Source organism: Hylobates moloch, unplaced genomic scaffold, assembly GCF_009828535.3.
Source record: "Hylobates moloch isolate HMO894 unplaced genomic scaffold, HMol_V3 SCAFFOLD_2, whole genome shotgun sequence".
NCBI lineage: Eukaryota > Metazoa > Chordata > Mammalia > Primates > Hylobatidae > Hylobates > Hylobates moloch.
Genome location: NW_026652277.1, coordinates 130162973 through 130189367, shown reverse-complemented (window position 1 = coordinate 130189367; position 26395 = coordinate 130162973). Strand labels below are relative to the sequence as shown.

The following is a 26395-nucleotide window of genomic DNA, read 5'->3' as shown; positions in this document are numbered from 1 at the left end:
GCGGCGGGCGCCTGTAGTCCCAGCTACTCGGAAGGCTGACGCAGGAAAATGGCGTGAAGCCGGGAGGCGGAGCTTGCAGTGAGCCGAGATCTCGAGATCTCGCCGCTGCACTCCAGAGCGAGACTCCGCCTCTCTGGAGTCTTTAAAAAAAAAAAAAAAGTTGCCTTTGTGGCTCCACAAAAGAGCCATTATCCTCAATTAAATTGCTAATTCAGGTGAATCAAATGTTTAAAGTACTTTTATCTGTTTTCCTTATATCTGCAGGGTTGAGAGGCTAATTGCTTTGGAAGGATGTTATTTTATTTTTTAACTCTGCTTTACTTATTCTTCAATTCAAATTGAGTTAATTTACAACTAAGAATTGAACGCCATTTTCAGATATGAGTTTACAAAATCAAATTTTCTTAAGTTTATAAGATTTTCAAATTTGAGAAATTTAACCCTGGCCTTAAATTTTTCACATCTGGGAGTTTCAGCTATAAGTTAGCTAGTCCCGTCCACAGGAGCTGAACAACTTCACCATTGGTCATTTTCTGTCAAGGTCTTCATACCATTGACCGCCTCCATTCTATACACATGCCTGAACCTGCTCCCAAAATAAATAAAACTAAGTCACAAACCCTGATCATCACTACAGTTTCTGGAATTTTCTGAAAGCAAAGAGACATTTGACTCTGAGGAAAGTGAGGGCCCCTGAGGAAATAAGGTGTACTGACGGTCCCAGGACCAACACTTGGTCATGATTCCCAACACCCGAGCAGTCCTGGTTAAGTCATCTAAACTCTGTGAGTTATATCACTTTTATAACCATTTCCTCATTGGTGTACTGGTGATAATAATTCTCACTTTGCAACAAAACTATGAGAAGTTAAACTAAGTTGACAAACCATCTGGCCTTGAATAAATGCTCCACAATTAGTTCCTGTTATTTATCCATTTATCCATCTTGAGGCTTCTCAAGGCAGCAACCGTACATTGTTCATTTTATCCTCAATGACCAGCTAAATCCCTAGCAGTTGTTAAGTGCTCGATAAATAGTTAAAATTAATAAGTTAATAAGTTAAAGATTCTTTTAAGAGGTAAAATTCTTACAAGAGGTTTGTAAAACACACCAATCAACATTCTGTAGCCAGCTAGAGGTTTGTAAAATGCACCAACCAGTACTCTGTAAAAGTGCTCTAACCAGTGCTCTGTACCTAGCTAGAGGTTTGCAAAATGGACCAATCAGTGCTCTGTAAAATGGACCAATCAGCAGGACATGGGCAGGGACAAATAAGGGAATAAAAGCTGGCCACCCCAGCCAGCAGAGGCAACTCACTCGGGTTCCCTTCCACGCTGTGGAAGCTTTGTTCTTTTGCTCTTCACAGTAAATCTTGCTGCTGCTCACTCTTTGGGTCCATGCCACCTTTAAAGAGCTGTAACACTCACCACGAAGGTCTGTGTCTTCATTCTTGAAGTCAGTGAGACCACGAGCCCTCCGGAAGGAACCAACTCTGGACACAGAAGGACCATTTCAGCAGAATCTGTATTAATATAAAACTACCGGAGGACTAGAGAAGGGATTCAAGTTTGCCACAGGTTGGGAGAATAGAGATGCATAATTTGTGGAGTAGCAAACCATCCATTCCTCCTCTTCTATCTTTTGGGATAGGGCCATTCTATCAATCCCCCTGCCCCATCCCTGCGATACTGGAGATACCTAAGCCACTGCGCTCAAGATTTTCAATTATCTTTTGTGTAAAAATGCTGAACCTCTGTTCTCACACAGTGCCTGTTTCCCCAAGTCTGATGGTGGAAGCATAAAGAAATGGGCAGAAGAGTGGCCTTGGTGCAGAGAGAGAACCTAGTTGGACTGCGTTACCATTTGATGTGTAAACATCTGTGGATTTCCTGCAGATGTTCGAGCAAACCCTGTAGCAGGTGGTAGGGATTCAGCCACTCATTGTACTGGCCCCTTCAAGAGAGCCACTTCTGGGTGAGGCAACCCTAGCAGCAACAAGATAATCTGGATAACTTGTTGTAGGGGCTACAGGTGAGAAAAACACAAGCTCAGTTGCTGGTCCTTTACCAGGGCCTCTGAAGGGACTGCCTCCTCCAACGACCCAAACATACACCTCACCACCCAGGACAGCCTGCTGCTCTGAGGAAACCGACAGTCCCATCTGGACTCATTGATGAACAATAGGAGGAAAAAACCTTTAGGTATGTGTGAAGCCTCCCTCCCTCATCTTCCTTCTCCTCTTAGCACCAGGAGGGCAAGTGCAGGAAAGGAGGTGAGTGAGAGAATAACTATACCAATGTCCACAGTTCCCAGCTGCTAGAGCTTAAAGTCCACCTGTATTCATGGGAAGAGGAACAGAGGATGCACAAGGTTAGGTCTAATATTTGAAATTCACCTCTTAATAACTAAAAGTGTTTGAAAGATTACAGAAATGACTTGAGTTGTCATTAAGGGAGCCAAAGACCCCACAGGAAAATAAGGTTTGATGCAGTATAACAGTAGCACTAAAATAATAAAATAAAAAATAATGGTAGTAAATCCAAAACAAGCCCATGTGGATGGCTGATCATTTATGTAACCATTTTCTAACTTTCAGTCACCTTTCTAGCCTGCAGTTTTTGGACTCATGCAAACAAGACAGCTTTGTGGCAGGATCTTAGGAAATTTTATATCACGTAGTGAGCTTCACACCACGCAGTTAGAATAATTCATATGCAGAACAAACCTGAACCAAGATGATTATATTATTTGCACTTCTCCAAATTCCTTCTGTCCTTGTGTGCTCTCAGACCCATTCCAGCCCTTTCTCTAGTCTCTTCTGTAGTGGCCTGGGCTGATCCCTACAAATTCCATTTCCTACTGCCTTATAGTTGGGTTCAGGCAGTGGGAACACTGGCAGAATATTTGAGGGTGAAAAAAAGAAGAGGCCAGGACATTTCTTCAGCTACCTCTCTGCTTTGGAGGCATCCTTGGAAGTGGCTGGACATCCTCCAGGACTTCCAGATTCCTCTGGACAGCCTCTCCTTCTGTGCTCCCAGCCCCTCTGGACTCTGGCCATCCTACCTCCCTTTTCCCCCTTTCCTCCATTCTAAAGCTGGTAGGAAATTTCTGCTGTGGATAATAATGGGAATGCCTCTTTTTTCCCTTCCTGCCATTTTGGATCTTGCATCATTGCTGTAACTAGTTTCCCATATTGGATGCCTTCTATTGAACTAGTTGGCATGAGCTGTTTTCCTGAATGAGCACTGACAAATATTCTCTCTTAATCCCATCCATCCTCTACCACTGTGTGGTGACACTCAGATGAATGCTAAATACACACACCTCATTTCAAGATATGCCATATTTATTCATTAACCTTTACCCTATTGTATTAAAGACAGTGAGAAATACATTGTCTATTACCAATCTCAAGTTTTCAAAAAAGTGACAGCCATCAAGAGTAAAAGGGAATATCAAAGTAAATTTCTCAATCATTGGGGAAAATGGGCATAACACTGAACTCCCCATGGTTCAAGAATGGACTTGTTCAGGGAGTCAGTGTATTCTTCCATGTTAGAGCACAAACCCCTGGAAAACAGGCCACAAAACCAGTTAAATTTTGATTGGAAAAGGAATTGGATTTCTTTCACTACTTAATTCTAGGTGCTGGGTATACAGCTACGCACGAAACAAACAAAATCCCTGACCTCCTGGAGTTTAGTCTCAAAGAACAAACACTAAAAAAGTAAACAGATCAACAATATTATTTCAGCAAATTGCAAGTGCTATGAAGAAAGATGAAGTAGGAAAAGGAGAAGGGTAGTGGCTGGGAAAGGAGGTTTCTTGATGGTTTCATAGAAGGCTCCTGAGAGGTGACAAGACAGCAGAGTCTGACTGATGAGAGAAAGTCAGGAGGACAAGAAGAAGAGCAGCCCCAGCAGAGGAGGGAGCAGGAACGGAAGCCCCGATGCAAGAATGCAGAGTGGGGCTGAGGAGTTCCGCCCTGGCTCCAGCACATGCCCTGAAGAGCCTGCATTTTGTAGTGCATTCGGATTTGTATACCAGTGCAATTATATTTCAGTCATTGTTGGGCCACCTCCCAGTTTTTCCAAAACACACACAGACTCCTCAAAAATAACTATCACTGAACTTTTCTCAATAAATTCATTTATAAATGGTTGCACACCTCCACATTATTGACCTCAGGTTAGCTGGTGTTTCTCTCAGTGATAATCCCTAGACCAGTTGCTTCCAAGTCACCTGGGATTGGGGTTCTTGTTTAAAATGATGCCTTCTCATCCCCCTCTCAGAACTTCTGAATCTGAACCCCTGGGCTTGATGCCTAGACATCTATGACAGTCTTTCCACATAACATTTAAGCACACTAAGTCTGGGAGTCACTGGGCTGTATACCTCCATGCCTCCATCCCACAAAATTTAGCATTATGTGGTTAGTGAAGCTGCAGCTTGCCAGCAAGTATACACAATTTCTCAGTTTAAATTCACCCCCTCCACCAAAAAAGAGTCCCTTTAAATGAAAAGCAATCAGTCAGTATGGAAATGTCCAAACAAAACCAAAATGCATAATTTAATTTGTGATTCTAATTTCAAAGGGCCAGTTTAAATTCCATTTGGAACTTTACCAACACTACTAGGTATCCGCCTGTGTGTGTCTCTCCCTCTCACCCTAGAGAAGATTTGAGCCAACTTTTACAGTGGTCTAGCAAGATTTTCACTTCTGTGTCTCTGGGGCAACTGGTGAGCTTCTACGTACCTTTGATTAAAAAGAATCTCTGGCTATCTCAATTTCTGAGCACACTCCCTCTTTAGTGCCCTTTCCCAGCGCATTCCTGGCAAAGTCACAGAAAATCACTTTCAGGCTAACGTTTCTTTAAAAGTTATTACATCTAATTTATATAAAGTACTCGATTGTTTAAAAATACCATATAATTATATGTTTAACCTTATAGCACAGAGTTCTGTTTAATCTTACATTTTGCTTTAAGAGAAAACCAAATAAATTACAGAGTATATATAGTCAAAAACTTTTCTAATAAATCAAATTCACAAAGATTCTTGTTTGGAGGTTTGGAGCAAGTAACCATGATTTCAAAAATAACAAATTGCTTGCAAGCGCATCAGAAATGTCACACAAGAACAAAGTAAAAAGGCCTTTACTAGTTTCAAAATATAAATAAACATACATTGCAAATCAAACAATTCAAATTATATATATGGGGTTTATTATTTCTAACAATTGATACTATTTTTATTACCTTTGGAGCACACTTTTAGCCTAGTTCATATATATTACATCTGTCTGAATTTTTAAAAAATTGATACTTGGACATTGTCAAAAGAAACATTACTTCAAAAAATTTAAAAATAGAAAAGAATAATCTCTGCTAGTAATGGCTTTTAGGATATTAGGTAACCATATGCCACTTTTATCCATCACACTTTCTATCTCATTCCATGGAAATATTGCCATTCCACAGTCTTCTCGAAGTTAATTGACTGGGGTCGGTGAAGACAAATCGTAGGATTTCTTTTTTTTTTTTTTTAATTATACTTTAGGTTTTAGGGTACATGTGCATAATGTGCAGGTTTGTTACATATGTATCCATGTGCCATGTTGGTTTGCTGCACCCATTAACTCGTCATTTAGCATTAGGTATATCTCCTAATGCTGTCCCTCCCCCTTCCCCCCACCCCACAACAGTCCCCGGAGTGTGATGTTCCCCTTCCTGTGTCCATGAGTTCTCATTGTTCAATTCTCACCTATGAGTGAGAACATGTGGCACATATACACCATGGAATACTATGCAGCCATAAAAAAGGATGAGTTCATGTCCTTTGCAGGGACATGGATGAAACTGGAAATCATCATTCTCAGTAAACTATCGCAAGGACAAAAAACCAATCGTAGGATTTCAAGAGCAAAATTTCTTCCTGCTTTTCACAACTTGGCCAGTTCTCTGTATGCCAAGTGACTTTAGTCTAATGAGAATTAAAATAATTTTTCTAATTTCACAATCACAGGGTTTTTTTAAGTTTTTATATTTCCATGTCGTGACACCCAGATGCTCTGATTTTCTTTTCTGTGAGAGAGTGTCTCTCCAAATTCCCTGCAAAACTTTGCCCTATTCTTCCTACACTCTGCAAAGGGCAGTAGAGTGAAGCAGCAAGGACTCTACTACATTCTACATACACACTCCCCGCTTCCAACCATTGTCGTCTTCTGGTCCTGTGGTTAGTCCTTCATACTACTCATGTTACCACAAAGACGGCAACCAGTAAGCTACAGAGTAAAGGGTGCCAAGGATGTGTAACGTTACTCCCCATTAACTGACCCAATTGCAAGCTGTTTTGCACGGTGGTCGATGCTAGTCCTTAAAATGTTCACTAGAGGGTGCACTATTTCTTTCCAAATTATTGAAGATGACTCCTAAATAGTAATATTAAAGTCAATCTATTCAAATGCTCCACTATATTAAGTCCTCATCATTAGATTTCAAGGAAAATAATAGCCAGAAAAGTCATATTTAGTGGGTCTAGTGGACAAAAATGGAAGTAGCAGCAACTATCTACCATTAGTCCAGTGGCAGAATAATTTCTTCATCTGGAATTCTCAACCTTAGGATGAATGTGGCTGGCACCATATGCACTATGGTCTGTGCTTTCTGCACACACACACACACACACACACGCACATACACACTCCCCACTACAACCAAGGTTCTTGGAGAAAAGATGGATGAGACAAGATGCACCTCAGGATAGTAACCAGACAGAATAGCTATGACATGCTATGCAAACCCCTGTTTGACCAAAGAAGCTTGGCCCTTTTTATAGTAGCGCTCGTCTCTTTGCTGCTCTATCAGAGGAGGGTAGTTGTTTCCATGAGCTTGTTAACTCAAAGGTAGGCTTCCTTGTCAATGAAGAATCAGTAGGGGAAGCTGTTAACTGTCAGGTTATGGCCAACGCAACTGTGGAGGCTTTAACGTCAGATCGGAGTTACCTGTTACCCCATGCAAATTTTCATAAGGAGAGTGGGAAGGGGCAAATCCAAAGCTGGACATCTGAGATTACTGATATTCATTATTAAGTAAATGAACTAAAACTTTTTCCCAATATCAATTTTAGTATAATCCTCACAATATCACTCATTCCATATATTATATGGAATTTCAGCTGAAAATGCATGCTTGTGTTTAATACAATTGTCTTTCCATAGCCTCTTAGCACACTCCAAGACACCTTTTTTTGTGGTTGTATTTTGTGTGTGTGTGTGTGTGTATATATATGAATATATATATGTTGTATTTTGTGTGTGTGTGTGTATATATGTGTGTGTGTGTGTGTATATATATATGAAACCAAGGCTCCTGTTTAAACTCAACCTTCTTCACGTTGTGGTAATAGTTGACTTTCATTTCTCACCACTCATTCATTTTTATAGGGCTGACCTCTTTTCACCTCTTAACACTACCCCAGAAATTTCTGAAAGTATCATCCTCACTCCCATTCAGCTAAGATGTTCCAGATCTATCTTGCTCTTCCTGCCCAAGTTAAGCAGTTATTCCCCTCGATGGAGAGCTGGTTCATTCTGGGGAATGACAGTACATAGTCCTAAAATCTGGGTGCTTGTCTGCATTTTATATCATTCTACACCACCACTGGCAATAAACTCCCTCATATTAGAAGCCATGTGTTTTAGTAACATAAGAGTAGACTTTCAAATTCAGTCCTTCAGCTATTGATGTGGAGTAACTGGTGCTCACCAGGATTAGGTCATGATGGTGAGTGTTTATTGCAAAACATGTTGACCTCCAGTGCATATTGACATCACTGCTCTCCTGGGTGGCAGCAAAGTTGGTTGAAATTCAGAAAATGGTTCCCCTAACATGGCACAAGTCCATAATGTGACCACAGCTACACATAGCCAAATGCAGGCTTATTTTTTGTTGATTATTTTTTAAATTATCAAGTACAGCATTAAAAAAAATTATTAACACACTCTGGCAAAATGGACCTTGGCTGTTAGTCTCTGTTAACAAAGAAGCTATTCAATAAGGTGAAGTCCATTAGATTCACTGTTCTTGCTAATACTGCCCTATGGAATGTAATACATATTCTCTACAGATGAGCAATGTATGGAGGGGTCCTGTGTTTGCTTTGACTTTCCTTTGTCCTAAGTAAGAACTTTTATTGAAGCTCTCTTAATTTTTTTCCACCTGTTATACATCAGTGATGAATGTAGTAACTAACCTTATTTCACCTATGGCTTACAGACAAACCCTTTTTCTTTCAAAAAGAAAATACCTTTTTTAAAGCTGTTTTGAGATTATTTCTCTTACTTCATCCCAAAGAGTCTACTTTTGAAGGTGGTCTCAAGTTATTAGCTATTCTAAAATAGAACATTCTTAGCGTTTTAACCAAGCCAGGTCATGATTGGAAAAGCTGCTATTTTCTGACAAGGGTCTACAGGAGTCAGAATTAATTGGCACATTTTCTGTGGGGTAAATTGAAAACTTTAATCAGGGACTGAAAGTTCGATCATTTCCAATAGTAGAACGGTCAAAGGGGAAAAGAGGTGTGCTCTTCATAGGTCTCTTAACTGAATTATTCATGACGGAAGAAAATATTACACTCTTATAAAAGTTTCCTTATGGACTTCATTTAGAATTATTTCCCTTAATCTACTTGGATCTTCAAGGGGAGTCCTGCCTAGGGTGAATATTGACTTCAGTGTCTATAAAATTTCTGAATGACTCTGTCTTTGGGGTTCTCAGCCCAGGCAACTTAACAGCATAGCAACAGCTTTTAGGATAAACAAATTCACCCCATTAGGCTTATGAAACTGGTCCATGCCCATGAGGTCACCTACTCCTGAAACCCCCTCTGGAACAAAGTTTTCACACCTCTGTAGAGCAGAGGCCTTAGTACAAATGCTTACAGAAACCAGAGACCAATAAACATGTCTTCCATTGACTGGTGATAGACAACGGGGAGGGGAGCCGCAAAGCCTTGCTCCACATCTGTCTCACCTCCTGGCTTCCACCATCCCAGATCTTAGGTGGTCAAATCTTCCTATTTCTCAAGAGAAGCTGGTGGATTTATAAGTTCGTTTATTGTAGGCATGTCAGATGCGTAGAATGGGATTAATGGGATTAATCATGCCATCAATTCATGACACATTATCTTTGTTTCTTATCTTATTTTTATCTCCATCTTATACAATCCAATTTCTCTTCCCCTCCACAGGCTCCCAACCTAAAGTATTTCATATTTGTACCTTCATCCTCCAATATTTTTATTTTATTTGTACCTTCAACCTCCAATATATATATTTTTATATGTGTGAATGTCTTTAAAATATGAACATTAATATTTGTGTACATGTAATTTATGTAAATAGTGCTAGACTACAAAAAGTATGTTTTCGAGATCTATTCATGTGGCTAAATATCTACTTTGTTCCTTTCTTGTGACTGCTGTATAATCTAAATTTATCCTAATTATCCCCTGGTTCTTTGCTAGCACAAATAATGCTGCGATAAACATCCTCTTAAATATCTCTGGTGCACGCTTGTAAGAATTTCTATAGTGTTTAGGGTCTACAGAGTAATGAATCAATTCCACTAAGTACTGCTTTATAGCTTTCTAAGGTGACCATACCAGTCCATATCTCCCAGCAGCACACGAGGTTTCCCATCTCTCCATAGTCCCACCATCATTTGATATGCAATGTTCTAATTTTTTGCACTTCAGTAAGCAGTATCTCAGACTTTTAAGTTATATTTTGCTGATTAAAATGAAGTTAAACAACTCATTCTTGCATGTCATTTGTCAGCCATTAGGGTATGTCTTAATCATAATCCTTGACTTTTTATGTTGTTTTTTTCTTGCTTATTTGCAAAAATTTATTTTATTATTCTAAATATTAATTCTTTGTTGGTGATAAATATACTATAGATCTTCTCTCAAACTATCACTTATCCTAAGTTTTTCATTTTCTCCAAATGAAACCCCATTCCTAAATTTTGTTTGTGGTGTTTTTGATTGTCCTTTATTAAGTACTGACTAGAAAGCTAAAATGCCACCTTTCCAGACTCTAGAAGTTAGGGTAGCCAGGTTAACGGTTCATTTTGATGTAATGAAATATATTAATTTTTCTCTTTATAGTTTATACTTGAAGGATTTATTATTTATTTATGGTCCAAGGTCACTCTATCTGATGGAGTTATTTTAGAATCTTTCTACATGCCCAATCACAAAGAAAAATTTCTGAATTTTCTTCTATTAGCTTTACAGTTTTAGCTTTCAAATTTAATTTTTTAAATCTACCTGCTTATCTAACTCAATTTTTCCTCCTATTCCATACTTCATATTCTGTCCAAGTCTCCCAACACTATTTATTAAGTAACTCATTCATTTTCCAAAGATCAAATACTAAATGTATTTATGTGTATTTTTTTCATTTCTATTGCTTTGAATAATAACTTAAACTCAGATAATTTTTTGCCCCCTTACGACTCCTCATTTTCTAAGTTAGCTTAGCTATTTACACACATTCATTCATCTATGTTCATCTGGAGATCAGCTAGTGAAGATGCAAATGCAAAAAAAAAAGTTCACTGGGATTTTAATTCAACTGCCTTAAATATTTAAAATATTAAATTATCCCATCAGCAAACATGATTTACCTCCAATTTTTTATGTTTCTTTTATGTACTTTACTTATATAAGTATGATGCACTTAAAGGTATTTCCCAGATAAGTTACAGATTTTGTCACTGGACATTGGGATTAATACTCAAAAGCATTTGAAATCACTTTTTCCCCTCCTTCCACAATGGAGGCCAGTTCTGGCCAAAGACAGAAGGTCCCTGTGAAGGGGCTTTCTTCCTCACCTCACATCCTCAAAAGCAAAGCTCGATGAGAAGGAACCCACTGAAATCCACCGGACATTGAAGTCTTTTTATCAGTAATCTTTATAACTGACACACTCAGCAAAATCCTGACACTGAGATCTCTTCAACCCAGTTTCTTCAGCCAAAGGCTCTCAAGGGAAAGAAGTGAACGGGAAAATGTATAGATACATCAGCCAACAGCAATATTTGTATCTTATTTGGATTTCACTTCAAACGTACACACTGGATAAACAATGTGTAAGACAATTTAGGAAATGTGCACAGTGGATGTTTGATATTATTTAAAAACTATATTTTTAGATGTGATAATGATATTTTGGTTATTTTCAAAGGATTTGGTTCTCTAAGAGATATATACAGTAAATATGTATAGACGAAATGATACGGGAACTCCTCAGGTGGCGGCGGGGGAGACGGTGAAGGCTGCCGCCCGCCAGCCCATCCGGGCTCTAATCCGCTGGCTCCGTGTCCTGCGGCGCCCAGACTATGGACCTCCGCACCGCGGTGTACGACTCCGCCCGCGACGGTAGCTGCAGCTGCTCTAGAAGGTGTTCACCAGCCGGAGCCCGGAGGAGCTGGACAAGCTGACAGGCGAGGTGGCCAGTGAGGGGAACGCCGCTGCTCATCCACCTGCTCTACTTGTTGGAGAAAGTGGACTGCACCTCCAGCACGCTCCGGCCACCTGGACGCAGTAGGATACCCGGTGAACCGGTGCGGCGCGAGGGTGGAGGCTGGCGGCTAGGGACACTTGGGTGGTGAGACCATAGAGGGCTCGCCGCCGCTGTGGGCCGCCTCTGCCGCCTACCACCTGGACGTGGTGCAGAGCCTGCTGCCCCACAGGGCCTCGGCTAACCGCACCAGGGCACCAGCTCCACGCCCCTGAGCGCCGCCTGCTTCCATGGCCACTGGCGAGAACCAGACCGACCCGGAGGTGGCCAACTGGCACGGCCACATGTGCCTCATGATCTCGTGCTACAAAGGCCACCGAGACATCGCCCGCTACCTGCTGGAGCAGGGCGCCCAGGTGAACCGGCGCAGCGCTAATGGCAACACGGCCCTACAAGACTGAGCCGAGTCTGGCAGCCTGGAGAGCCTGCAGCTGCTGCTGGGGTGCCAGACCCGCATGGGATGGCCTTCGCAGGACCCCGCTGCTGGTGCCAGCATGACGGGCCACACTAGCATAGTGGAGTACCTCATCCAGGAGCAGCCCAGCCAGGAGCAGGACGCTGGGAGAGAGGCCCAGCCAGGGCTACTCCAAGAAGGCTCTAGGCCGGGCGCGGTGGCTCACGCTTGTAATCCCAGCACTTTGGGAGGCCGAGGCGGGCGGATCACGAGGTCAGGAGATCGAGACCACGGTGAAACCCCGTCTCTACTAAAAATACAAAAAAATTAGCCGGGCGTGGTGGCGGGCGCCTGTAGTCCCAGCTACTCGGAGAAGCTGAGGCAGGAGAATGGCGTGAACCCGGGAGGCGGAGCTTGCAGTGAGCCGAGATCGCGCCACTGCACTCCAGTCCGGGAGACAGAGCAAGACTCCGTCTCAAAAAAAAAAAAAAAAAAAAAAAGAAGGCTCTCCACCAGCCGGGGGTGCACGCAGCCTCAGAGACTCCATGCTGCAGCTCCTCCGCGGAGGAACCACTGAACGGGGAATCTTATGAAAGCTGCTGTCCCACCAGCCCGGAAGCTGCCTTGGAAGCCTTGAAATTTCTGGGAGCCACGTATGTGGAAAAGAAGCGAGATCTGCTTGGGATCCTTAAACACTGGAGATGAGCCATGGAGTCACCTGCCCAAACCAGAACCCCAGAAGCTGGTCTTGGCCTATGGCTATTCCAGGGAGATCCACACCACCAAGGAGTTGGAAACTCTGATAAGCCACCTAGATGAGATGCGCATACAGGCCCTGTTGATCTGTTGGCGAATCCTCTGCTCCTCTCACCCCGACACTTCCTGTTACATCCGTTACTGGGGCGCAGTGTAGGCGGGTTGCGGCAATTTCCAGCGCTGCATCCACTTGGGACCTGGCCATGCAGCAGGTCAGCCAGCCTCTGAGCCCCATGACCGCCAGCAGCTTCCTCTCCTTCCCGGAACTCTTTCCTTACGTGCTGCAGGACAGGGCAGCCAAAGGCAGCTTGGGCATACAAATCGGCTTTGCAGACCTCATAGAGGTTCTCACGAAAGGGGTCTGGCAAATGGAACGTTTCCCGGACCCAAGGAGCTGCCGCTGCCCAAGGAGCCTGAAGACGCGGCCCAGTTCACCAGGGCGCTGGACATCATCCTCTACCTTCTCTATCTGTTGGAGAAAGTAGAGTGCACCCCTAGCCAGGAGCACCTGAAGCACCAGACCATCTACCATCTGCTCAAGTGTGCCCCCAGGGGCAAGAACAGCTTTACCCCTCTGCACGTGGCTGTGGGCAAGGACACCATAAATGTGGACCACAAATGGAGGCAGATTCACCTCCCTGCACGCAGTCAAAGTGCTGCTCAACTGCGGGCCGACCCAGACAGCAGGTACTTTGACAACAACACCCGGCTACACATGGCAGCCCAGAACAACTGCCCGACAATCATGAACTCCCTGATCCAAGCAGGGGCCCACACAGACGCCACAAACACCTTTAGGAAGATGGCCTATGAGCTGCTGGAGGAAAATCTGCTGGCCAGGGGCAACACGCAGCCCTTCAACTACATGACCCTGCAATGCCTTGCAGCCCGGGCCCTGGACAAGAACAAGATGCCCTACAAGGGCTTCATCCCAGAAGAGCTGGAGGCTTTCATCCAACTGCACTGACCTGCCCAGAGCGTTTGCACCCTCGCCTCTCCCCTCTCCTGCTGAGGGAGGAATCATGAGGGCATATAGCAGATGCCGGTTCTTGCCTCCTTCAGGCACAAATCAGGAGAAGGGCTCTTCTGCCTCCCGCCCCCTTTACCTGCAAACAGAGGGGAAGAAGAGTTAGTGAGCCTTTGGTGCTAGAAGCCTTCAGGGTTCTGTGGTAGGAGGACTGTCTTTCTCTAGGAGCCCACTCGCTCATCCTGAGTTGGGAAAAGAAGCAAAAACTTCACAGCTCTTCTTCCTGGGTTTTGGAGGCCTTTGCCTTGTTACCTAGAGGTGAAGGAACTGAAGCCATTGCCTTCCTTCCTGCTAGAAACACAGGAAGAAGTTGAGAACTGGTTTGCCTTCCCTTGCCCCTGATGTGGCTGGATAGCTCCAGCTACCGAATACAGCGTTAGGACTAGGGGCCCCCAAGGTTAGAGTTTGAAAGTCAAGGAGGAAGCCCACCTCTCATTTCTTCCAGCATGATCACGCCCTGCTCCCCAGCTGGGGTAGCCATGAGCAGGCAGGCAGGGCTCTGCCCAGGGTGGCCTGCCACTTGCGTAGCTTTTGGTTGGTTTGGTGTTCTGGTTATTTAATACGTGGCCAGGTTGGAAGCATTGCACAAAAGTTCTGAGATTTTACTGCTTTTTTTGTTTTGTTGGTGGATCTTTGTTTGTTTGTTTTATATACTTCAAGTTGAAGAAATGCCTCTTTGTTTGTTTAAAGAAAGTTATTTGTCGGACTTCATAAGTGAATTTCAAGCAGTGAAGGTTCTGTGGTGCCTGAGATGCTAAGGCCATAGGGAATGAGCTCTATCATGTGAAGAATTTGGTGAGCAAGATAAAGTCCATGGTGTTGGTCCCTAAAATGTGGATGACTGTACATTTTTATAAAACTCCACTCTACTGCCTTTTACAGGTGATATGGTTTGGATGTGTCCCCACCCAAATCTCATCTTGAATTGTAGCTTCCATAATCCCCACGTGTCATGGAAGGCACCCGGTGGGAGGTAACTGAATCACAGGGACAGTTTTCCCATGCTGTTCTTATGAAAGTGAGTAAGTCTGAGGAGATCTGATGGTTTTATAAAGGGCAGTTCCCCTGCACATGCTCTCTCGTCTGTCACCATAAAAGATGTGTCTTTGCTCCTCCTTTGCCTTCCACCATGCTTGCGAGGCCTCCCCAGCCATGTGGAACTAAACCTCTTTTTCTTTATAAATTACCCAGTCAGTCTTGGATATGTCTTTATTAACAGCGTGAGAACAGACTAATACAGCAGGCCTCCCAATTTTCTATTCTCATTAGAAAGAGAACTGTTTTTCCAAACAGGAAATAAGGTCAAGCACCAAAGGAGTGACATCAAAGCCTTTGCCACCTAGTTCTTCTCCACCTTACAAGAACAAGCACAGTTGGTTTGGGCCTGGGTTGCCAGTTTCCGAGTTAAAACTACAGGCTGCTCAGCCTTGCAAACCTCCCACAGTCTCTCTTTTCCTTGTGGGCATATCCATAACTGGCCCAAGCCACTTTTTTCAGCTTCTCTGAGGACGGGAATCCAGGTCTTCCTGAGAAAGGCCCTAGGACAGTATTAACTCCATAAATCAGCTAAGATGGTGAGTGTCAAAACCAACTTGCCAGCTAACATTTGTACAAAGTCTCAACTCACCGTCATTCAGGGTAAAGTGTTGGTACTACTAGAGGACCAGCCCCAGCAAGATTTTTCTCAAGAGCCAGACCCCATAAGCCCTGGCAGGCAGGAGCAGATTCTCGCCTGTCTGAAGAGCAGTGAATTGCAGAAGGGGAGCCATTCTGGCTGCATTCTCCTGTGGCAGCCACAGCCCGGCCCTCAGAAGGAGCAGTGACAGTGGGTGCCCAGAAACATCTGGCCCCTTGATGGAAACTAGGTCTCATTTGGATTTGCAGTGTGTGGTAGGAAATTATGTATTTATTTACAAGACAAAGTTTTAACTTAACTCAGCCAAGGTGGGAAATGCCATCCCTGTCCTTTCCAAAGCACAAAGCAAAGAAATTAGGCAGTTAAATCATGAGTCTCAGTGCTGGTGTTCAAGTCATTAAAAAGAAGATAGTTGAAGAGAGAAAAAAGAAATGATACAGTGGCTGGGATTGGCTTCAAAATAACCTTGAAACCACATGTTTATAATGATTGAGGTTGGGTTATAGATGCATTCCATTGTTTATATGCTCTATTATGTGTATGTTTAAAACTTTACATAATAAAAATCTTCCTAAAGGAATAAGTATTGATTTTTTCTATTATTTGCTAAAAAGAGCCCAGATGCTTTTTCTAAATTTCTGAAATCCATATAAAACATACAGTTTTCCAGCTTCCCGTCCTCAAAATTGTCACAAGTTCGGTCTCTTTGGTACTTCTTTCTCATCATTCCAAGAGATGGTAACATGTTTTCTGGGCCTATGAACTTTAACCAGAAGGCTTTGTTCACACCTGCAGATATATTTAGATACAGTATCAAGAAGCAGACCGAGGTGGAAATTCTTTGAATGTCACCAATGTGCACCTTGAGTGGGGAATGGTGGGAGGCTCCATGAGAAGGGGAGGGTTTCATTGCCAATAAGAAAATGAGGACTAGAAAGAAGGAATCTCAAAATGTTCAGCACAGTGCTGATGAAGACATGACTAACAGTCAGTTATTTATCATCACTACGGAGATCAGTCATTTTTTCTTTCATTAATACATAATATTTCACAGATTTATAGAGCACATATGTCTGTTACATACTTAGAATGTGTAATGATCAAGCCAGGGTATTTGGGGTATCCATCACTTGAGCGTTTATCAATTGCATGTATTGGTATCATTTCAAGTACTCTCTTCTAATTATGTTGAAATATATTTAATATGGCCACCAAGTATAGTCACCCTCGTCTGCTATCAAACATTAGAACTCATTCTATCTAAATGTATATTTACACCATAACAAACCTCTCTTCATTTCCCCCTTCCCTGCACCTACCCTTCCTAGTCTTTCATATCTATTACTCTATTCTCTATGTCCATAAAATCAAGTTTTTTAGCTCCCTCATATGAGTAAGAATGTGCAGTCTTTGTCTTTCTGTGTCTGGCTTATTTTCCTTAACATAACAACCTTGATTTGCATCCACGTTGCTGCAGATCACATTATATCATTCTTTTTATGGTCTAACAATATTTCATTGTGTACATATACCACATTTTCATATTTTCTTTATCCATTCATTCATTGATGGACATTTAGGTTGATATTATATTTTTACTATTTTGAGTAGGTCTACAGTAGTCATGCAAGTGCAGCTATCCCTTTGATATACTGATTTCTATTTCTTTGGATAAATACCTAGTAATGACGTTGCTGGATCGTATGGTAGTTCTATGTTTAGATTTTTGAGAAATCTTCATACTGTTTTTCATAATGGTTGTACTAATTTACACTTGTACCAACAGTGTATAAGAGTATAAGAGTTCTCTTTTCTCTGCATATTGCTTGCATGTTATTTTTTGTCTTTTTAATCATAGGCATTCTAACTGGGGTGAGACAATATCTCATTGTAGTTTTAATTTGCATTTTCCTGATGATTAGTGATGCTGAGTATTTTTTCATATACCTCTTGGCCATTTGTATGTCTTTTTTTTTTTTTTTTTTTTTTTTTTTTGGGTTGGCTCTTTTTTTTTTTTTTTTTTTTTTTTTTTTTTTTGATAGAGGGTCTCGCTCTGTTGCTCAGGCTGGATTACCGTGGTACCATCATGGCCCACTGCAGCCTCGACTTCCAAGGCTCAACCAATCTTCCTGCCTCAGCCTCCCAAGTAGCTGGGACTACAGGTGTTCATCACCACGCCCAACTAATTTTTTTGTTTAATTTTTGGTAGACACATGGTCTCTCTTATGTTGCCCAGGCTGGTCTTGAACTCCTGGGCTTAAGCAGTCCTTCTGCCTCAGCTTCCCAAAGTGCTGGAATTACAGGCACAAACCACCATTCCTGGCCTTGTATGTCTTCTTTTGAGAAATGTCTATTCAAATCTTTTGCCTGTTTTTAATGAGATATCTGCCTTTTTAGAGATCAGTATTTTTAAAATCAGATCCCTTGGTTTAACATCAGAGTGTTGTCCCCCAACTTCATTAATTACATTTATCACCACAAATCAATGTCACTTTATATAACATTTAAATACATCATTGCAGAAAACTTTAGAAAATACCTAGTTTGTATTGAAGTTGTTACAAGAAGAGTCCTATTGATCCTTGTGCAAAGCATTAATCTTTCTGCAAGGAGGGTATCGGGGCAAGGGAGGAAGTTAGAGGCTTTTCCTTTATAGATTCAGTAAGAATAAATAGATGACTTCGTTAATTAAGCTGATTTTGACTGGAATGAAAGAAACCTCTTATTGGACTGGCTTAAACAAAAAGTGGAGTTTAGAGGAAGGGACACTACAGTGTTTCAGGGCACAGCCGAAGAACAAAGGAAGCCAGGACGCTGTTGGGCCCCAGGCCTTTTAGAACCTGGGATGTGAAATGTCAGTTAGTCTCCCACCACCACAGCCTCTCACAAAATGCTGACTTTTTTTTCTCCCTTGATATCAGCCTTCTCCACATGATGGAAATCACAGATGCTGTCTGCACCAAGATTTGCAACCTGCAAACTCACCCAATGCTGAAGGAATGTTGTCTGTCTAGAAGGAATGAATCAGCAGTCTGTAACAATATTGTACAGAAATGTTGTTACCTCTGAGAGAACTGTTTCCCCTCTAAGGTTTTCAGTGTATGAACTCATATGTTCTCTAAGTAATGATCATTTGATCTCCCCTTTTCAATAGTTAGCTTTTTTACTAGCTTATAAATCAGTGTCATGCTAGTAAATGTCTAACAACTGAATCTCAAAAATTAAGAGAAAAGAGAAGCAAGAAAAAGAAAAAAGGCTGTAATTGCAACATTTGCCTGTTTGCCAGTATAATTACCTCCAAAACGACCAAGGTGAAGCTGCAACATGATGTCACTGAATGCAGAGTTGGGGCCCAGTCAGCAGTCTAGAGCCCATGCAAACAGGATCCGGCAGTGCTGCTTATAATTTATTTAGCCTCTATTTAGAGAGCAATGTTAAATAGCAATGACAGCAGCAAGCAGCCTTTCCTTCACCCTGATGCTTTAGTATCCAGCCGCAAATAACTTGCTCCCTGTGTGCTCCATTTGATTACATGCTGGTGGGTTCTTGGAGCTCTATATCTGGACTTAGAAAGAGGGAATGTCGGTCGTCGGCAAAGCCTGAGTCCTGTCCCCTCGTTCTCTTCCCCGGACAGCATGAGCTTCACCACTTGCTCCACCTTCTCCACCAACTACCTTTCCCTGGGCTCTGTCCAGGTGCCCAGCTACACGCCCGGCCAGTCAGCAGCGCAGCCAGCTTCTATGCAGGCGCCGGGGGATCTGGTTCCGGGAACTCGGTGTCCTGCTCTACCAGCTTCCGGGGCGGCTTGGGGTCTGGTGGCCTGGCTGCGGGGATGGCCGGGGGTCTGGCAGGAGTGGGAAGCATCCAGAACAAGGAGACCATGCAAAGCCTAAACAACCACCTGGCGTCCTACCTGGACAGAATGAGGAGCCTGGAGACCGAGAACTGGAAGCTGGAGAGCAAAATCCGGAAGCACCTGGAGAAGAAGGGACCCCAGGTCAGACACTGGAGCCATTACTTCAAGACTATCCAGGACCTAAGGGCTCAGAACTTCGCAAATACTGTGGACAATGCCCGCATCGTTCTGCAGACAGACAATGCCTGTCTAGCTGCTGATGACTTCAGAGTCAGGTATGAGACAGAGCTGACCATGTGCCAGTCTGTGGAGAGCAACGTCCATGGGCTCCGCAAAGTCATTGATGACACCAATGTCACTTGGCTGCAGCTGGAGACAGAGATCGAGGCTCTAAAGGAGGAGCTGCTCTTCATGAGGAAGAACCACGAAGAGGAAGTAAAAGGCCTACAAGTCCAGATTGCCAGCTCTGGGTTGACTGTGGAGGTAGATGCCCCCAAATCTCAGGATCATTTCAAGATCATGGCAGACATCCGGGCCCAATATGACGAGCTGTCTCGGAAGAACTGAGAGGAGCTGGACAAGTACTGGTCTCAGCAGATTGAGGAGAGCACCACAGTGGTCACCCCGCAGTCCACCGACGTTGGAGCTGCAGAGATGACACTCACAGAGCTGAGACATACAGTCCAGTCCTTGGAGATCAACCTGGACTCCATGAGAAATCTGAAGGCCAGCTTGGAGAACAGCCTGAGGGAGGTGGAGGCCCGCTATGCCCTGCGGATGGAACAGCTCAATGGGATCCTGATGCACCTGGAGTCAGAGCTGGCACAGACCCAGGCAGAGGGACAGCACTAGGCCCAGGAGTATGAGGCCCTGCTGAACATCAAGGTCAGGCTGGAACCTGAGATAGCCACCTACAACAGCCTGTTGGAAGATGGCAAGAACTTCAATCTTCATAATGCCCTGGACAGCAGCACCTCCATGCAAACCATCCAAAAGATCAACAGCCGCTGGATAGTGGATGGCAAAGTTGTGTCTGAGACCAAAGACACCAAAGTTCTGAGACATTAAGCCAGCGGAAGCAGGGGACCCTTTAGGGAGCAGGAGGCCAATAAAAATTCAGAGGTTAAAAAAAGAAAGAAAAAGAAAGAAAGAGAGAGTGTCATTGTCAATTAGAGATGCTGACCAAGGACTGGGGAGGAGAAAATGGCTAAGCACAGCAGTGCCCACATCTGCCCCACGATGAAGACTATGCTCTCTGAGTGAACTGTTGAGATCCACAGTCTATTTTTATCTTTTCTAGGTTATAGACTACTTAGGAAGTGAGGAGACTTAATAATTAGGCAACTTATTTAAACTCCCTTTGCCTCAGTTTCCTAATTATTTAAATAGGGGTATTAGAATATATACCTTGTATAACTTTTATGAGGTTTAAATGAAATAATTAATGTTAGGCAACAAATTCAATGCCTCATACACAGTAAATGCTCAATAAATGTTTTAATATCAATTTTAGTTATTTGTCTTTTTCTCTTATATACTGTCAACCATGATATTGGTTTAATATGGTCTATATTACATTTTAAAAATATCCTTCCTGTCCTTGTTTTCTAAGTTCTTTTTGAAAAATAAAGAATGTAAATTTCATCATTTGCCTTTTTAGGATTTATTACTTAGTTTTTCTTATATATCTAAGAAGAAAGAACATTCAGTAACTCTATAGAAGCCAATAAACTCCCCCCTCATCTCTCTGCCTCACATGCCCTTTCTCCACAAGTCCTGGCCTTTTTCCAGCTGGGCTGACTCCCCCATACAGTCATGCTCATCAACAGTTTCCTTCCTGGTTACTCCTCCCACTCTCTCAATTACAGCCCCCTGCACCAGCCCTCTGCAGAAGCACCCTTTCAGCCAATACAGAATACCTTCATCAAAGTAGTCTGCCTCAATTTGTGGCTGAAAAAAAATTTTTAAGCATAAGCTTCTAAAACATTCTGTTACACAAAGTGGGAAGGGGTGTTATTTAAAAAGACAACTGACTGAAGCAGCTTTTCCCTCGCAAGAAAGCTGAGACAGACTTCATTCGCTCTACGTAAAAAGTAAGAATTTGAGTTTTGGGGGAGGAAGTTGAGTTTTTTGAGTTGCCTGGGAGCAGCCCAGGAAGGAAAGGAAGCTGTCTAGAGGGGCAGCCAGGTGGCAGAGACAAAAGCAATGACTGCAGGCAGGGGTTCCATCTGGGATCATGGTCAGTTAGAATGGTTATAAGACTTTTTAAAAACCTGAGTATTTAATATCCAGGTATGAGTATTTAATATGCAGTACATATCTCATCATCCTGAAAACATGATAAGACCTGCCATGTTCACAGCATTATATGTTCAGAGTACTTTCTAGAGAGAAGAGAAGATATTCGGTGGGGTCTCACTGTTGCCTTCTCCTGCTGATCCAAACAAACAGATGCAAAAGAACTGACTATATAGGGAGGTAACCAACAGTAACGTTAAAAAAAATGTCATTTTCCTCAATTCAGCATCTAAGAAATTCCCACATAATGGAAGTAAATTAGTTAAGAGTTCTCCAGAGACAGAACAAATAGGATATATTAATATATATACAGGTAGATACGAGAGAGGATTTATTAAGGGAATTGATTGGCTCATGCAATTACGGAGCCTGAGAAGTCCCATGATAGGCTTTCTGCAAGCTGGAGAACCAGGGGAGCCAGCAGCATAGTTGTCCAAGGCTGAAGGAAAGTCCATGGTGTGACTCTCAGTCTGAGGCTGAAGGCCTGAGAGCCCAGGGGTCTGCTGGCGCAAGTTCCCAAGTTCAAAGGCCTAAGCCCCTGGAGTTCTGATGTCCAAGGACAGGAGAAAAGAGACATCCCAGTTCCAGAATATCCTTTTTGGAAAAACAAACACACCTTTCCTCTTCCTTTTTGTCCTATCTAGGCACCCTGCTGATTGGATGGTGCCCACCTACAATGAGAGCGGATCTTCCCCCGTCAGTCCCCGGATTCGCACACAAACATACTTTCACAGACACACCCAGAAATGGTGCTTAACCAGCTATCCAGTCAGTTAACACCTGAAAGTAACCATCACAGGAGGTAAGGGCTAGCAGAAGTTCTGGCCTGTGGACCAGAACTGGTGTCCTTAGAGGACCAGCCATCCTTCCAGTTTCCGTGAATGAATGCCCAGCAGATCCCCAGAGCCTATTCTCTCCTACTTCTGCCTCTCAGCATTGGCAGCCAGAGGTGAAGGGGGAGCGTCCAGGACACAGAACACACGGTTGAACATCTTGGGATCATCAATTAGACATGAAATTTCAGAGGCATTGGAACCAGAGCAACTCTGTCTTGCATAGGGGCTAGGTAAAATGAGGCTGAGACCTATGGGGTTGCATTCCAAGGAGGTTGGGCATTTTTAGTCACAGGATAAGATAGGAGGTCAGCCAAAAATACAGGTCCCAAAGACCTTGCTGGTAAAGCAGTTTGCTGTAAAGAAGCTGGCGAAATCCCACCAAAATGAAAATGGAGATGAAAGTCACCATTTGTCATGCTCAATGCTCATTAGATGCTAATTATAATACATTAGCATGCTAAAAGACACTTCCACCAGTACCATGACAGTTTATAAATGCCATGGCAATGTAGGGAGTCATCCTATATGGTCTAAAATGGGGGGAACCCTCAGTTCTGGGAATTGCCCACCCCTTTCCTGGAAAACTCATGAATAATCCACCTCTTGTTTAGCACATAATCAAGAAAATATCATAAAAATGGCCAACCAGCAGCTCTCAAGGCTGCTCTACCTATGGAATAGCCATTCTTTTTTTTTTTTTTTGAGACGGAGTCTCGCTCTGTCACCCAGGCTAGAGTGCAGTGGCATGATCTCGGCTGACTGCAACCTCCACCTCCTGGGTTCACGCCATTCTCCTGCCTCAGCCTCCTAAGTAGCTGGGACTACAGGTACCCACCACCACGCCCGGCTAATTTTTTTGTATTTTTGGTAGAGACAGGGTTTCACCATGTAGCCAGGATGGTCTCAATCTCCTGACCTCATGACCCGCTTGCCTCGGCCTCCCAAAGTGCTGGGATTACGGGCGTGAGCCACCGTGCCCAGCCCCCATTCTTTATTCCTTTACTTTCTTAATAAATTTGCTTTCAGTTTGCTCTGTGGACTTGCCCTGAATTATTTCTTGCACAAGGTCCAAGAACCCTCTCTTAGAGTCTGGATGGGGATCAGTTTCTGGTAACAGAAAGATTTTTCCACAGTGGACACACCTTAGGTCACTAGCGAGGACAAGGAGGGAGGTGGTGGTGACAACATTGTGGGTCACATCAGTTGGAACCTCTGCATTAGATTACACATATTCAGACTTCCGTCCAGCAAAGTACAGTTCCATTTGATGAGAAATGATGCCTTCACAAGCCCTGAATTCATCCACATTGATCTCTTGGTTACTGCCTGACTCACCGAATAGGGAAAGCCTATCGCTTCCTGTTGTCTCATCTATTCCATGATGCACTTGAAGCAAAATTGTGCCAACGTGAGAAAATATGGGGATTCAAAAAGTAATCCAAACAAATGTAACGAGTCACCTTATTTTTGAAACTCTGCCTAGTTTGTGAAGGTCAGATGCTATTGGTTCATCATGTCTGCCAGCATTATCAAAAAAAGGAAGAAAAGAAGAATAAAGCTCAAATGGATGCTCAGTGATTATGAGAAGCAAAAGTAGATCTGCTTAAAAATATGTAGTAGTCATTGCTGAGGTTTATTTACTTAATCTTCATCAGTTTGTAACGTTAAAGAGGTATAACCTATAGACAGGGCGCGGTGGCTCACGCCGGTAATCCCAGCACTTTGGGAGGCCTACAAGGGCAGATCACTTGAGGTCAGGAGTTTGAGACCAGCCTGGCCAACATAGCAACACCCTGTCTCTACAAAAATATGAAAATTAACTGGGTGTGGTGGCACACACCTGTAATCCTAGCTACTGGGGAGGCTGAGGCAAGAGAACTGCTTGAACCTGAGAGGTGGAGGTTGCAGTGAGCCAGGATCGTGCCACTGCACTCCAGCCTGGGCAACAGAGTGAGAAAGACTCTGTCTCAAAACAAAAAAAAAAACAAAAGAAAAAAATCATTTTTACTATACCCAATAACAATGCTTGAAAAACAAAATTATTTCTTTTTTGAAAGATACAGGATTTGAGGTCAATCTGATTTTACTGATATTTTATAGTAATTAGATCTTCTAGAAGTCCTTTGATGGCAGCTACGATGTCATGCATTTTGGAGTGACAGGTGTTAATGACTTCCTGGAAAAACTTAAGGGAAAATTTGTGCTTATAAATCTGATTGAGAATTGTTTGCACAAAATTGACTAAGTTGATAAATGTAGTACAAAAAGTATTATCTGAGTCCTGAAAAAAGACTGTTTGAAGTCAATCTCCTTAAATATTCTCAAGTGAAAAAGAGGTGCAAAATAATGTATAGGTAGTACTAAATTTATATATAGGTGAAATACATACATATATATACACATATAGATTACCTTCGGAAGAATCCTCAAGCAATTGGTAACAGGAGTCGTTTTCAGGGAGAATGAATAAATGGGGAGTGTCAGGAAACAGTTTCACTATGTGGCATTTTAAATATTGGACCCCATGCATTTATTGCCTGGTTAAAAAAGTCTGAAGCCTTTCCGCGCTACCCACAGAGGAGTCCATACGGCATTGTTCTGGATTTCTGTTGTAACTTAAAGGGAAACTTTCACAATGTCCGGAGGCCTTGATCTCCTGCAAATGAAGGAGGAGGATGTCCTTGCAGCAGGAACCCACTTAGGTGGCACCAATCTTGACTTCCAGATGGAACAGTACATCTGTAAAAGGAAAAGTGATGGCATCTACATCATAAATCTGAAGAGGACCTGGGAGAAGCTTCTGCTGGCAGCTCGTGCCATTGCTGCCATTGAAAACCCTGCAGATGTCAGTGTTATATCCTCCAGGAATACTGGCCAGAGGGCCATGCTGAAGTTTGCTGCTGCCACTGGAGCCACTCCAATTGCTGGCCGCTTCACTCCTGGAAACTTCACTAACCAGATCCAGGCAGCTTTCTGGGAGCCACGGCTTCTTGTAGTTACTGACCCCAGGGCTGACCACCAGCCTCTCACGGAGGTATCTTCTGTTAACCTACCTACCATTGCTCTGTAACACAGATTCTGCTCGTGCTATGTGGACATTGCCATCGCATGCAATGACAAGCGACCGGTGGGTTTGAAGTGCTGGATGCCGGCTCAGAAAGTTCTGCGCATGCGTAGCACCATTTCCTGTGAACACTCGTGGGAGGTCATGCCTGATCTCTACTTCTACAGAGATCCTGAAGAGATTGAAAAAGAAGAGCAGGCTGCTGCCAAAAAGGCTGTGACCAAGAAGGAATTTCAGAGTGAATGGACTGCTTCAGCTCCTGAGTTCACTGCTACTCAGCCTGAGGTTCAGACTGGTCTGAAGGTGCGCAGGTGCCCTCTGTGACTATTCAGCAGTTCCCTTCTGAAGACTGGAGTGCTCAGCCTGCCACGGAAGACTGGTCTGCAGCTTCCAGTCTCAGGCCACTGAATGGGTAGAAGCAACCACTGAATGGTCTTAAGCTGCCCTTGCACGGGCTCTTAAGCAACATGGAAATAAGATTAATGGAAAATAAACATCGGTTTCTAAAAAAAGAAAAGTCTGAAGCACAAAAAATCCCAAAATACTTGGGAGGCCAAGGCGGGTGGATCACGAGGTCAGGAGATCGAGACCATCCTGGCTAACATGGTGAAACCCCGTCTCTACTAAAAATACAAAAAATTAGCTGGGTGCGGTGGCGGGTGCCTGTAGTCCCACCTACTCGGGAGGGTGAGGCAGGAGAATGGCGTGAACCCAGGAGACAGAGCTTGCAGTGAGCCGAGATAGCGCCACTGCACTCTGGCCTGGGTGAAAAAAAAAAAAAAAAATCCCAAAATATGCACATAGCAAATGAGTGATTATAAATATTTATGGAAAATAAACTTTAAAGAGGAAGAACTTTTTTACAGAAAAATAATAAAAATTTTGTTTGAAATGTCATCTTAAATAATTAAAGACTAATTAAAATTAGTTTAATTTTACT

General features: G+C 43.1%; 3 pseudogenes; all 3 read left to right on the top strand.

Annotated features, from left to right (window-relative positions):
• The first annotated feature begins 11406 nt into the window (after window positions 1-11406).
• Window positions 11407-13705, top strand: LOC116475767 (protein fem-1 homolog A-like; annotated as a pseudogene).
• Window positions 13706-19036: 5331 nt separating this feature from the next.
• Window positions 19037-20325, top strand: LOC116475763 (keratin, type I cytoskeletal 18-like; annotated as a pseudogene).
• A 4701-nt stretch (window positions 20326-25026) lies between these two features.
• On the top strand, window positions 25027-25894 carry LOC116475762 (small ribosomal subunit protein uS2B-like; annotated as a pseudogene).
• The last annotated feature ends 501 nt before the right edge of the window (window positions 25895-26395 follow it).